The sequence below is a fragment of the Mustela nivalis genome (assembly GCF_964662115.1).
Source record: "Mustela nivalis genome assembly, chromosome: 1".
Classification (NCBI taxonomy): domain Eukaryota; kingdom Metazoa; phylum Chordata; class Mammalia; order Carnivora; family Mustelidae; genus Mustela; species Mustela nivalis.
The window spans coordinates 203,380,299-203,394,255 of NC_139020.1; the positions used below are offsets into that span (position 1 = coordinate 203,380,299).

At 50.8% G+C, this 13,957-nt stretch overlaps 1 protein-coding gene across 4 annotated transcripts in view; it reads left to right on the top strand.

The window, feature by feature from the left end:
* MED26 (mediator complex subunit 26) overlaps positions 1-13,957 on the top strand; it is a 52,928-nt gene that overhangs the window by 16,463 nt on the left and 22,508 nt on the right. The window contains exon 1 of one of the 4 annotated variants that reach the window (XM_082709578.1): positions 3,715-3,718. The exons of the other annotated variants lie outside the window; for them this stretch is intronic. The gene's annotated coding sequence lies outside the window, so the exon portion shown is untranslated. Of the gene's footprint in view, positions 1-3,714; positions 3,719-13,957 lie in introns of those variants that run through there. 4 annotated transcript variants of the gene reach the window in all.

A 13,957-nucleotide genomic window follows, 5' to 3' on the forward strand; every position in this document is an offset into this window, starting at 1 on the left:
TTTCTTTCTTTCTCCTCAATGTGTAATACTTCCCTGTCCCTCATTCATGTCCAGGCCTCCTCCCCAGGTCCGTGAGCATCAGACTCCTTCAGGTCTCTCCTGGTCACTCATTGTAAAGAGTCCCATCCCCTCCCTGCTGTGTCACGCTGCCGCCAGATGCTTTCATGTCAGGGTACATGTAGGAAATGACGCTGTGCCCACAGTGCACTGGGGGAGTGGTTGAACTGGGACTGGAGGGAAAACCTCAAGCATGACATTTGTTCAGTGTGATTATAAGAGAAATGAAGTATATAGTGTTAGGGAATGTGTAAAATAATTAACTTGTTTTGACTTTCTGAATAATATTATCGTTAACTTTTATAAGAGGGAGTACTATGTCCGTGAACCTTTTATTATGTTAGGTTGGATTTTTTTCGCTTGACTCTTAACAGTTACTATAGAGAAATTCTGTTTGCATGTGCAGGTGATGAAACTTAGAGCCAATTTTTAGTAAACATTCAATAATTGGCAAGAATTGCTATATCTAATGAATCCAAGTTCTTCCCTCTTTTCCGTTTGCATGTAATGTTGAAATACAGTAATTATGCAAATAGATTTTCATTTCATTGGAACTTTATTTCAGGTTCTTTGAAGTAATGTACTCTAATTTACTCTGGTGTGCCAGTAAATGTTTGGCAACTAGCTTTTCTGGAAAAAAAAAGTATGCATGCACATACACGTGTAGGTTTATACATTTTACTGATATAGAGGATGGGTAGTATACGGTTTACAAATAATAAAATACATAGCCCTCTTTGTTGTCAATTCTGTTACCAGTTGTTTCACAGATTGCGTTCCTTGATTTTTGCTGAACTTTTTAAACTGTAGTCAGCTTAAGAGTGTAGTTCTGACATGAATGTCGATTGATAGCTTTGTTTATGTAATGTTGAATGACACAAAAGTTTTCAAATACTGGAAGGCTATTTCCTTGTTCGTTTGTTATTCTTAATGTAATGACTACAGGCATGACACACTTTTAAATTGAATCTGCATTATTAACATTTTCGCCATCACTTTCTTAAATCTAAATCCCAGGGGTTAGCAAACTATTTCTGTAAAGGGCCAGGTGGTAAATATTTTGAGCCATAGAGTCTGTCACAACTCTGCCTTTATTTATAGCACAGAAGCAGCCATAGACAATATAGAAATGGATTGTTATAACTGTGTTCTGATAAAACTTTATTTATATAGCTAAGTTTATGTTGTTTCATCTTGATAAAAAAAATATAAAATGAAAAAACCCTTTTATTTACAAAAACAGACATTGGACTGGGTATGGCCCAGGAGTGAATGAAGCCCTAATTTTTAGCATTTGCCAATTTTGGTGGTGGAAGTACTTCCACTGTGGCTGGTTCCCATGTCATTCCATGACAATACCACACGTGGAGTTGGGAAGAGATGCCTCAGTAGCACACCATTTACCTAGACAGTAGTAGCAGGGCAAAATGAGTAGGAAGAGATGAGTTGTGAGTATTTCATTGCCTTTGTTTTCAGTATAACTTGTGAGCCCCTATGATTGCATTTTTTACAGTGGCTGTGTTTAACAGCCGGTCCCTAAGATTCCTAAAAGTTTTACCCCAGGCTCTCATGGGTTGATGTGAGCTGGCTCCAGCACAGTCCTGGGTAGAGTCCCTCCTTCTAGCTAGTGTGGACCCTGGCTGCAGGCCACAGGTTCTTTGTCCAAGATGGCATCACTGCCTTTGCAGCCAGCTGCCAGCATGGTTCTCTTGGTTTGGAGGCTGTGGTGGGAGCCCCTCAGGGGCATGCGGTGAGCCAACTGCCTGAAGGTGGGGCGGGGCCAGAACTCTCCAGATTCTGCCCCGGTTCTGATTCTCTGTAGCCTCTGGGGCTGAGGTGCCCACTTCTCCGGGCCCAGAGGTCAGAGGAGGATTTCCTGTAACATGCCGTGTGGTTATTTTTTCATAGGTTTTGGTACACTGACATTGTCTTGTTTGCCTGTCTACTGTCTGCCTTCCCTGACATGTGTGGAAGTCCCACAAGCTCTGTCTGCTCCCTGACTTCCTCCTTCCTAACCATGTGCGCGATATGTTTTTATTTTCCCCGTAAATAGATCACTGCTGAAGGAACGCTCATGTCTGTTCTCTGCGGGCTGCAGCAGTTGGCAGTGCGCAGTCCAGATGGGTTTGGGCTCCTGCGTCCAAGGTTTTCCTGTTGTTAGAGACAAGTGTTCCTTCTCGGTGTGTGCAGGGTGCCCTCCCCATTGGAAAGGAGCAGCTCCCATCTTCTAGCTACTTTCTCCCACATCAAGAAACCACTGTTGCTAACCTCACCACCGGGCTATGGAAGTTGCTCTAGGTTTCAGCGTGGCTAATGCTGTGTTTGTTTCCACTCCCTCAAAAAAGGAAAGAGTGAAACCTAAACCCAGTGCATCTTGAGACTGCTCTGTGTGGAGGGTGTGGGCCTCGTTGACAGGGCCAGACGGCTTCAGAGTCCAGAGGCTCAGTGGGCTCTCCCCTGCTGGTCGTGGGGTGCCCCCGCATCCCTGCTTTACAGAGAGTCGCACTGCCACATCTGTGAGATGGCAGGACTGGCCCAGCCTGCAAACTGTGTCATTCCTAATTAGATGAAGGTGTTTGTGCTTTTGGGGACCCAGTTCCAAAGCCATCATAGCCCTCGTCTTGTAGGGAGGAGAGCGATAGCAGCTCCAGAGAAACCAGTCCACTGCAGTATCCAGAGGTGCCCACGCCCAGGCGGGCCCAGGCCTGTAGAACCCCAGTGACCCCCCTGAGGATGAGGTGGAGTCACCCGTATGCTCTGTCAAGCCGCCTGGGAGGCTGGTGATCTGACACCCATCCCTTTGCAGGGAGATGGAAGTGAAGAAGTGTGTATGTGAGTTAGGGGAGTGAAGGAGGAGGAGAGCTTGCCCCACTGAATGACAGATTTGCTAAGGGTTGGATAAGAAGACAAATGTGAAAGGTGATTTGTTACCAAGAGCCCTGTGCAGCCTTCAGCTGTTTCTTTCCTAGGGGCTTTCATTGGCAGGGTGATCCCTGTAGCTCCCTCCCTCCCCGCACTGTGGAATCTGGGCCGACCCCTTCTTCTGTCGACCCCTTCTTCTGTCACACCGGGGGTTTCCCCCCGCCCACTGTTCCTCTGAGCCTCTTACCTGTCCGGGAGTGCTGCCTGGCACCAGCATGGAGACTCCACTCCTGGGCTGCCTCGGCATCTTGGAGGTGCCATCTCTCAGCTGGGTGCCCCATACCAGTCCCGTCTGCAGCTGCTCTCGCTATCTCGGGGGGATGTGTGGACATGGACTGCAGGTGGGTGCTGGCAAAGACCAGTGGAATTTCCTGGGCTGCCTCCTGTGGAGGCAGCCTCCTGGGTCTCTTTTATATCCATGTCTTTTTTTTATTCACCTGGTCGTTGTGGCCTTTAGGCTGCCTCTCCATCCGAGAACCCCAGGGCTTCGCCCAAGTCCTGCCCATGCTGGTGTCTCACACTCTACATGGGCTGTCACTTTGGGTAGGAATCTTGTTTCTGCATCTCCGTTTCTGAATCTGTAAAATGCTCTATGCCAGTGCAGCTCTGGGACTTGTGGGACTATGCCCTTATGGTGGTGGCACCGTGGGGAGCCTTCAGTAGACACAGGAAGCGGTGGTGGACAGTGTGTCAGGAGACCTAGCTGTGATTCCTTCCCTGTCCCTACAGCCAGAGCAACTGTATTTCTTATCCTCCACACCAGGACACTTTTAAAGGGAATGAGGCACTATTAAAAGTTACACTGGGGGCGCCTGGGTGGCTCAGTGGGTTGAGCCGCTGCCTTCGGCTCAGGTCATGATCTCAGAGTCCTGGGATCGAGTCCCGCATCGGGCTCTCTGGTCAGCAGGAAGCCTGCTTCCCTTCCTCTCTCTCTGCCTGCCTCTCTGTCTACTTGTGATTTCTGTCTGTCAAATAAATAAATAAAATCTTTAAAAAAAAAAAAAAAGTTACACTGGACTACAGGTGTAAATATGTATTCTGGCAAACCAGGTCTAGGGTCACTTTCCACACTCTGCTGTCTCTGTTTGAAAGCTGCTGTCCTTATGTGCAGTCCCTGCAGATCCAGAATATCCCCTCTGCAGAACCGGCTCTGGCGACTCACAGCCCCCTGAACTTCCCCAGCCTGCACACCAGGTGTGGCCTGTGCTCTTGGGCCTTCCTTTGCCCCATCCTCTGCCTGAAATGTTGTGTTTTCTTTTCTTTTCTTTTTATTGATCTGTTAGTACACAAGCAATAAATACATTTTTCTTTTTAAAATGTTAGGTGTTTGAGTTACAGCTGAGGCCACTTTGGCCTCTGTCACTGGTGCAGTTTTTCCTGTCACTGTGGAGGGGACCACTGTCGTGAGTCTGGAGTACGTCTTTGTGTGTCAAGATACATCCTAGAACACCATGCGTGGTTTTTAAATAAGTGCTGGCACGCGAGTCTGTCATTTTGAAGGCAGCTCATTTCCCTCAGCATGTCCTGGCTCTCTGTCTTTGTTACATATGAGTATAATTCATTTCTTTAACTGCAGCGTAATATTCTGTGATTGTATCTGTTTTATTGTCATGGAGCTGGCTCCCAGAATTTATTAATAAAACAGTGTATTTGAATATTTGTGTGCATACCTGCACCGAATCTGTCAGACAGTAAAAGCGAGGAGTGCTGGCTTTCACCGTGGCAGAAGTGGTGGGGCAACTTCTGTGGGGGCCCTCCACGGGCAGGGCAGACCCAGCATCCTCCTCCATCGCTCTGCTCTGAGCTGGTGCTGAGGGGGTGGGAATGGGGAGGGGCAGCCTCCTGCACTAGCACAGGGCCCTGTGAGCACTGCCTGGAGCCTGCTGGGCCTGAGACCCTCCCTGAAGCCGGTCACCCCTCCTCCCTACTCCCTTTTTCTAAAGCCAGGGTTAGGTGCCATAGCGGAGGTGAGGGCGGAGCTGGCATTGGCTCTGGGAGGCAGGCTGGGCGGGGCCGAGGGCATGTCTGTCCCTGACACACAAAAGCAGCCAATGTAGGGCCTCACTCTTTATCCACCTGGAGACAGCTGAAGTCTGTTGCCCTGGATCTTCTGTGGCTCCCCTCAGATGTCACTAGCATTCAGGAAAACCCTCAAGCACTCAGGAGCACACCTGGTTTAGCAGGAGTCCGGAGAGGCGGTGACTGCATTGATTCCCACTGCGCAGATCAGGACCCCCCAGCTGGCCAGCACTTGAACCTTGTGCCTGGCAGATTCTCACACAATCCCATGGGAATGCGATTGCTTCCCCCACCCCCACCCTCCCGCCCTCCTTAGAGACACAGAGGCTGATGACGTTCCAGTAGAAGGTTCTGGGTTCCATGCCCGCTTCTTCACTCCTTCGGCTGCCCCATCCAGTCGCATATGCGGCACTTGTCAGCCACAATGCTCTGTGAGCTTGAACAGGGTGACAGGGTATAGTGCTCAGTGGAGAAGAGGAGCAGAGGAATGCCGGGGGTGAGGAGGGTGGGGCGAACTGGAGGGAGGGCAGTCCCGGCAGAAGGACTTCCAGGAGCTCAGGTGTGCTGATGCTGCTTTCACTAGCGCCCTGGAGCTGTTTCTGAACGGAGCATGGAAAGATTGCTGGTGAGCTGTGGGTGGGCTGGGCTGGGAGATGTGGCATTCAGGTGTGGCAGCTGGTGCCCCAGCCCCGGCGGGAGGAGAGAAGCTGTATGCCAGCCTTGGCATCTGTCTGTTCAGACATGGTTGAGGGGAGGGGATGATTGGGGATGGCACTGGGTCTCAGATGTTACGTTGGGTGTGAGGGAGATGGCGTACCTCTGCCCGCCTCTGGGCACTCAGGGTATGAGGAGTAAGGTGTGAACCTTTCAGTCACATTTTAATGTTTCTGGGGTCAGACCATGTTTTCCAGTTGGCACCATTTGTCTCTTAGTGGTTGGTGATACACCGGTGCATCTCAGGGTAGGTGAAACGTGCTGACCCATGAGCAGTCTGTGCTCAGAACCTCGGGGAGTGATCGAGCTAAGGGACACATGTCACTGCGACAGTGCCAAAGTAGTTCCCTGGCATCAAGCTGCAGGCCCTCCCTTCCTGCCCTGTCCCTCTCTTCAGACAAGCCCCAAGCCCCTGGGTCCTGCTTCACTGTCCCCTTCATCAAACATCCACCCCATCTTGCCTGTCACCATCTCACTCCAGGGGGCTGGCCCACACCTACAGATTTTCTCTCTGGTTCAGCTCTGAGCTCTCTGCCAGACGGCCGGATCCAGCGATTTAAAACTGCAGTCTGGGGGCACCTGGGTGGCTCAGTTGGTTAAGCGACTGCCTTCGGCTCAGGTCATGATCTCGGAGTCCTGGGATCGAGTCCCACATCGGACTCCCAGCTCCATGGGGAGTCTGCTTCTCCCTCTGACCTTCTCCCCTCTCATGCTCTCTCTCTCTCACTCTCTCTCTCAAATAAATAAATAAAAAATCTTTAAAAAAAAAATAAAATAAAACTGCAGTCGGTTCTGACCGTGTTGCTTGCTGCTCTGAGCATGGGCTGGGTCCATTATGTGACCTGCCGTGGCCCCCTCTCCTTCCCATGTGGTGTTCTCTGTGCTTGTGCTACGGTGTGCCCCTGGCCCTTTGCTCCCAACTTGACGAGCCCTCACCTTCCTGGTCTGGCCTACAGACTGCGGTTCACTCTCCAGGTCTCCTCAGAGAGCCCTTCCTCCATCCTGCTCCTTGGAGGCCTCAGAATACCCTGAGCGCCCCGCAGCCCAGCCTGCCCACTGCCCCAGCCACACGGGGAGTGCCTTCAAGGCCGCGCTGTGCTTTATCTGTGTGTCTTTCTGGGAGAGGCGGTGGAGCCTGTGGTGAAGAGCCAGGTTTTGGTTGCGGGGCTGCTGGGGCCCCAAACCCAGCTGTGTGACCTCGGTGGAATAGGCGACCTTGTTGTGCCTTAACTTCCTCTTCGTGAAAAGGGACTGATAGAGCCTGACCCGTTTGGACAATAATTTATAGAGCTATGTGTAAGAATTTGTTTTCTTTCTTTCTTTCTTTCTTTCTTTCTTTCTTTCTTTCTTTCTTCTTCTTCTTCTTTTTTTTTTTTTTTTACTTTTACTTTTAGTTTTTTTGTGTGTAGTAAGAATTTCTTAATCAAGTAGTGCCTAATTTGCCTTATTGAGGCCCTTCATAGTACATCTTCCAGGCAAAGCTCCCACTGTAAGCAGCGCCTGCCTGCAGGCTTATCATTGGGAGTGACAGACTGGCAGGGGGAGGGGGACCCAGAGACTGCCTCATGCTTGGTGAGGGAGCACTATCAGAGTTACAGTGAGAAGGAGGCCTTGGAAGCAAGAAACCTGGGGAGCTGATCAGGCTTTAAAAAGCTGGGCCAAGACTTCTTGACAGGGCCTCTGGGGTCTGGTGGGTGTGGGGGGGCATGTGTGGTTTTAAGTGTTTGTGTATCTCAGAGTCTTGGCCAGACACTCAGAGAGGCAGGGTCCCCTTTGGGTGTTGTTGGCAGAGGTGCTGTTAGAGGAACTCAGGTTAGGGGAGTGGGAGATTGCTGGGTATAACCCAAGAGGATAGGCCAGGCTACCCCTGCACCCCAGTGCTCATAGGTCTATCTGCCCTGAGCTCTGGGTTAAAGAAGTTTGTGAGGCCAGATCCAGTTTCAGGAGCAAGGGGCATTGGTCAGAGATCAGCAAAGGGGAGGTAGGGTATATCTGCTATTCCTTCCCTCAGCCTGTTTGGAATTCACTGTTATGCCAAGAGGGAGGCAGAAGCAGCACTGGTGCCCCTTTGGCAAGTGGTGGTTAGTACCCTTTGGTGGAGAGACTCCCACATAGGGCCCCAGGGCGTGGGTTTTGCACACAATGTAGTTAGTTCTCAGAGCACCTGTGAGCTGGATGGCATTGTCCCCCCAGGACACAGATGAGGCCTGGGGGGACTGACCCTGCCCCATGGCAGGGTGCTACAGCAGAACCCCAGTTCCAGCCCAAGGCTGAGAAGGGGAGAGGGCAGTGCCAGCAACATGTTGGTGAGGCCTTGGACACGGATGGGCAGTAGGGACTTCAGCCAGGGGACTCAGATGTGCTCAGAACACTCTTCAGTGGTGATGGGAACTGCAACTCATTCCCCTCTACTGCACACCCTTGAAGGCACTCCAGCTTCTACAAGGCAGGCTGAGCTTGGTTTTCCCAAACCAATGTCTGGCCCAGTAGGCTTCTTCCTGCCTCTTTCTCCTGGCCTCATAGTCCTCCCTATCTCCCCCTATTCCATGTCTGTGCATGCCTATGGCTCTGCACCCCCACCGCCCCACTCTTCCCTCCTGAGCCTCATGCTCGTGAAAGACCTGCAGGCCTTCCCCGGAGCCCTGCTGCTGCTACACTCGCCTGTCTCCTCCACCAGGATGGACTGTTCGAGCCAGGGCGGCTTGAGGACAGTTCCCACCCAGAATCTGGCACATAGCAGCCACTGAGTGGAGATCAGATGAATGCCTCCCATGCCTGAGGAGGCCCCGTCCAAAGTCCTCGTAAAACAGGGAGGACCGAGAAGATCCCCCGGGCAGGAGTTTGGCAGAAGCAGAAGTGCAGCCTTGTCTGAATGGTTCTTCTCTGGCTCTCCTCACCTTAATGGGTTCAGGGTTAGAAAAAGTGTTCAGTATGAGCATGTTCTTTCTCTTCCCTCCCCTGGCTGCTACAGTCCCACTCTTCTGCTTCCGCAGGGCCTAGAGATACTTTGCATCATATTTCCAGTCTTTTTTGTGATATGCGTTGCATCTGTTTTCAGGGGACAGAGACTCAAGCTCATCTGTGAGCTGATGAGGCTACCAGTAAATAAAGCAGAGGCTGTGGGCTGGGGATGGGGGCAGTATTGCCCACCATGGAGAAGGGCTTTATGGGTTTGTTGGAGGTGAACATGTTTTATTTTGATAGCTGTGCATTTATTGTAGTGGAACTAGGAAAAATATAACCTGCTTCCCAAAGCCCAGGTACTGTTGTTCAGGACAAGAGTGAAGTGGGAAAAGTGTAAAGGGCAGACAGACCTTCAAGTGGCAGTTGGAACCCTGGCCTGACTAGTAATCTCTCTCCAGGGCGGCTTCCTGCTGCAGGGTTCAGAGGGGCACAGACCCCTTCCAGGAGCTCTCTAGGGATGTGTGTGGGGCTCCAGAAGTTTGAGTGAGACCCAGGATTTGGTATCAGTTGTTGTCGCAGTTGATGTACTCTATTTTTTTATTACCTCTGTTTGTTTATTGCAGTTATTAAGATTTCTGTTCATCAACAGTGTCCCGAGTTTCAGCTACTGCTCTACTATCCGATAGAAGTAGTTCTATCTGATATGTTTTGTCATCTTAGCACATTTTCTCCTTTCTAGTTAATCCTAGTGCTTATTACAGATGATCAGCATAGCTTGGCAGGCCTGATGTGCCGGTGTCGGAAGTGATGTCGTGTTCATCATTTATGTTGCAGGTGGCCTGGGGTCTGCGGACCCATGGGGCTGTAGGGTGCCAAGCTAGGGGCCTAGCTCTGGAACAGCCCAGGAGCCTGGGACTGTTGTGCCATGCAACTTGCACAATTCAGAAGGTGTGCAGAGGATGCTAATTGTTGATGTGAATTCTCAGCGGTAACAAGTTTTGTGAATTTTATTTGCTGTGTTGGGAGAGAGAAAAACAAGGGTTCTAGTGCGGGTTGTGCTGTCAGCGGGTGCTGCTGAGTTAATGAAGACTGTGAGGCAGACAGGGCCCCCTTACCATTGTGTCCCCAGATCCCACATGGGACCTAGATCAAAGGGGATAGATTGTGTTTGGATTGGCCTGGGTCTGGTACGGGCCTGGGGTCTGGTTGCTCCAAGGAGGCAGCTTGAAAACAGTCCCAGAAAGAGGCCAGGTGGTGACACTGCAGGACTATAGGACAGACCATGGCTGCAAGGTCCCAAGTAGCCCATGGAGTCAGGTGGGAGAGGGCAGACCGAGGGGAGGCAGTTTCAGTGTGTTTTCTCTAGTGTTTTCCGGTGTCACTTTCTGCTTGTCCTAATGCTTGCGTACTCATGATTGTCTTAGCTGGTTGCTTCCAATTTCTAATCATAAATATATGGACATTAAACAACAGCGGGAAGTCGACTTCTTGCTTCCAAAGAAATAAGTTGCCAAGACAGACTTTAAAAAGTAGAAAGGTTAGACCTTCCACAAACATCTAGCCATCTAAAATGGAGAGGTGAATCCTTCTGCCTATACAAACAAGCTAGCTGTTAGAGGGTGGTCGGGGTATGCTACTTGTAGGATTTCAGAGGGTCTTCAAACTGAAATCTCAATGTTCTCAGTATGAAAAACCTGAGATCAGATGCTTATGTAAGGAAAGTGTTATTCACCCAGTAAACCCAAAAAACCAAATGGATAATGCTGGCCGTATTTTGCCTTTCTGACATTTCCTTGGGAATCTACAAGAACCTCCCCTTTCCCCTCCCCCCAGTAAGACCATTTAAGTGTGTGTTAAGCAACTACAGAATACTAAATAAAAAGTTTGGCCAAAACAAACAAAAAAAAAGTAGAAAGGTTAGAGAATTTGTTACACCAGGATGCAGTATATAGGGTAGCAGCACCAGCGAGAGCCCTTGGTTTTGGAGTCAGCTGGGTGAGGTTCAGATCTTGCTTCACCTCATCTGGCCTTGGGCAAGTTCTTCTACTTCTCTGAGCCTCTGTCTCCTCATCTGTGAAATGAGCCTTCGAGGCTGCTCTGAATAGAGATTGTGGTCACCAGCTGGTAGTTCTGGGCACAAAGACAGGCATGGCGGCTGGGGGTTGTCTTTCCAGGCTCTGGCTCACCTGTAGTATGCAGTTCCTGAAAGTACCCAGAGCTCCTGGACAGTGGGGAGCCAGATGCTGCCACCATCTGGGTGATGTCTGGTGGATGTGCTCAAGGGCTTATGCTTGCTGTTTTCATGGGTCTGGGGGTGCTTGTTACCTCTGACACTCTCCATCATGTGGGCACGAAAGGACCGGCCTCTTGGTGCGCGGTGTACCGATGCAGATCGCGTGGTGGGTTTCCATCCTCTTGTGGGGTTTGAATCTGCATTGCCTTAGGCTGGTTCAGTTCATGGCTGGTTGTTTTCAGGTTTGGGCTTGTAGCATGGTGTGCCACACAAGGGTCACAGGCTGAGATGGTGGGTAGACAGGAAGGGACAGTGAGCTGTCATACCCTGTTCAGGGCCTCACTTTGCCCAAGACACCCAGTCTCTAGAAATCCCACACCAGATCCTATTAGAGGGGTACAAGAAGGTGATGTCAGGGTGGGCCGAGATCTACTCTTGTCACTTTGACTTCAAGCCTCCTGGCCTGTCCAGATTCCCAGGGTTGTCCCCAGTTCTGTGCCATCACATCTGTGCAGGTATGTCATTGTCTACGTGGGTAGAGTAATAGTTTCATTGATAATGTGTCTGTCTCCCCAGCAGCTGGGGGGTGGGAGTCCAGTTCTCTATGTCTGTGCAAGGAGGTGGCTTTAGTGCCAGACCTAGAGGATTGCCTGCACTGGGTCCTCTTTCCTTCCCCTGCAGTTAGTCGCATCTGGAGACACACAGCCATACTCAGCAGAGTCTGTGGAGAGATGGCAAGAGCAGGTTAGCAGCCCTGACAGCCTGTGTGCTGCTTTGCCAGGCAGGTGGGCCCACATCTCTGGGACCCTTTGCTTTCTTCCTCCCCTTGGCAATGGGGTCATTGCAATGTGTAAGCTGAGGGTCAGAAACAGTTGGGACAATACCAGTTGGCATTGAAGTATTTGGACCCTTGGAACAAATTTTAATACCTGGGAGTTTATTCCTAAGGAAAAAAATGAGAGAAGGAAGTTGCATGTGTGAAGATGTTCGCTCGAACGTTGATTACAGTAGGAGAACCCAGAAGGAGATGGTGTGTCCAGCAGTTGGAGAAGGTCAAGGGAATTATGATGCATCAATGTAACATTGAGCTGTTGAACATGATCTTTATAAAGATTATATAGGAGAGGGATGCCTGGGTTGCTCAGTGGGTTAAAGCCTCTGCCTTTGGCTTAGGTCATGATCTCAGGGTCCTGGGATTGAGCCCCGCATCAGGCTCTCTGTTCAGCCGGGAACCTGCTTCCTCCTCTCTCTCTGCCTGCTTCTCTGCCTACTTGTGATGTCTGTTAAATGAATAAATGAAATCTTAAAAAAAAAAAAAAGTTATGTAGGAGGAAGTAAGGGTTAAATGAAAAGAGAAAATAGCATCTATAATGCAGTTTCAACCGCATAATTGTCACTTGCTTGGGACAAGCATGGGAAAGTCACTCACAGAAATGTTGCCATGGCGTGGGTCATGGTAGTGCCAGGGGCTCAGGGAGACAGTGCTGCAGTTTGGCCTTTGGGGTCAGACCTGAACCATGTTGGTATCTACCTCTTGGGCTGTTGGGAGTTCGAGGACACACATGTGATGGGGACTCGGAAGGTGCTCTCAGAGGAGAGGAAAACCAAAGGGGTTGAGGAGACTGGACGTGAAAGGTTATGGAGCCATATGCAGGCGGGCTCAGACAGCACCTGCCTCAGCTGGCTTAAAGAGGTGGGCTCAGGACCACTGTATCTGGGGCTTGAAATGAGAGTATAAGGAAGACACACTTAGGGGTTAGTGTGGGTGGGTTGGTTTGGAGGTGCAGTGCCTGCCCTGAGGGAGGGTGGAGGGGGCTGGCTAATGGGCTTCCAGCTCCCCTCCTCCGCCTGTGCCACTGCTCCCAGAACCTAGCCTTGCAGGAGCAGAGTCAGTTGTGGGGCAGGGGCGTTGGCCAGTGGCCCATGGGCACGCTGAGTACCTTGGAGATGTGGAAGAAAGCTGTCGGGTGGGTGCATGGGGCCCAGAGGCGGCACCTGGGCTTGCAGTGCAGATTTGGAGCTGCCTGAATTGGGACTGTCCGGGAATCCCTGAGAAGTGGAGACGGAAGGAAAGGCTGTGGGGTTGGGGCTCAGGGATGGCGGGGTGGAGGGCGAGGAAGCTGCGGAAGGGCTGCCTGGAAGAACTAGTGTGAGAGATGAGAGGAGGCCAGGCTGACGGCTCCTTGGCTTTGGGCTTTGGTGACCGGTCACCCAGGCAGAGCCGTTATGGTGCAGTGACAGGTAGAGATCCTTTTTAATGTTCTCGAAGGTTGTAGTAAAATCCTGCCTTCTGTTTCCTCCCCCTGCTTGCACTACTGCCTTTTTTCTTGCTGTGGCTGACTGTGTTTGATTACCCAACAGTACGATGAGGATGAAAAGGGGAAGAAACAGACTCAAGACCACACATCAAAAAACAGGTTTAAGATATTGAGGAAGCAACGTTAGCGAATGACGTGTAGATTTAAATCCAGTGAGAAGCGAAATCCTCTCTGTTCCCAGAGCTGCTCAGTGTTCTTTGCACGCATTTGAGACAAGGAAAAGCGGCCGTGGTGCTTCTGAGGAGCCCAGCTGAGACCTTGCCTGCCTTGGACCTTGGTAAACAAGACCTTGAGGCTCACTGCAGGGCTTTGCCAGCCGACACTCAGCCGTGGGGCAGACTCCTGGCCTATGGTCATTTTGCTGCCGCTTCCCCTCCTGTGAGAGGCAGGTAGTTTGGAGTGAGGCAGGAAGTGCCACAGGAATGCATTTCAGCCCTGTGGGCCGCTGCTGGGTGGTGAGGCTTCCCCCTTTGAGCCCTCCAGCCGGGAAGGTTGGGAGGAAGCAGTTGATTTGGCTCCTGGTCGCAAGTGGCCTCAGTAGCTGTGGTGACTCTGAACTGTGCCCTCATCCTCCGCCAGCAACCTTCCACTCATCTGCCATGCCACGCAAGGCTGCCACCTCACAGATAATGCTGTCACTGCTGTCCCCATTTGCCGTGGTGGATTGTGATGTTTGGTTTCCATGTTCTTTTTATGTCTGACTTTGCAAAACCTCACATGGCTTCTCTTCTTCTTCCTTATGTAGCCCTTTGAGGAATAATTTCAGGGTTGCCAAGAAGGTAAGTTGGAG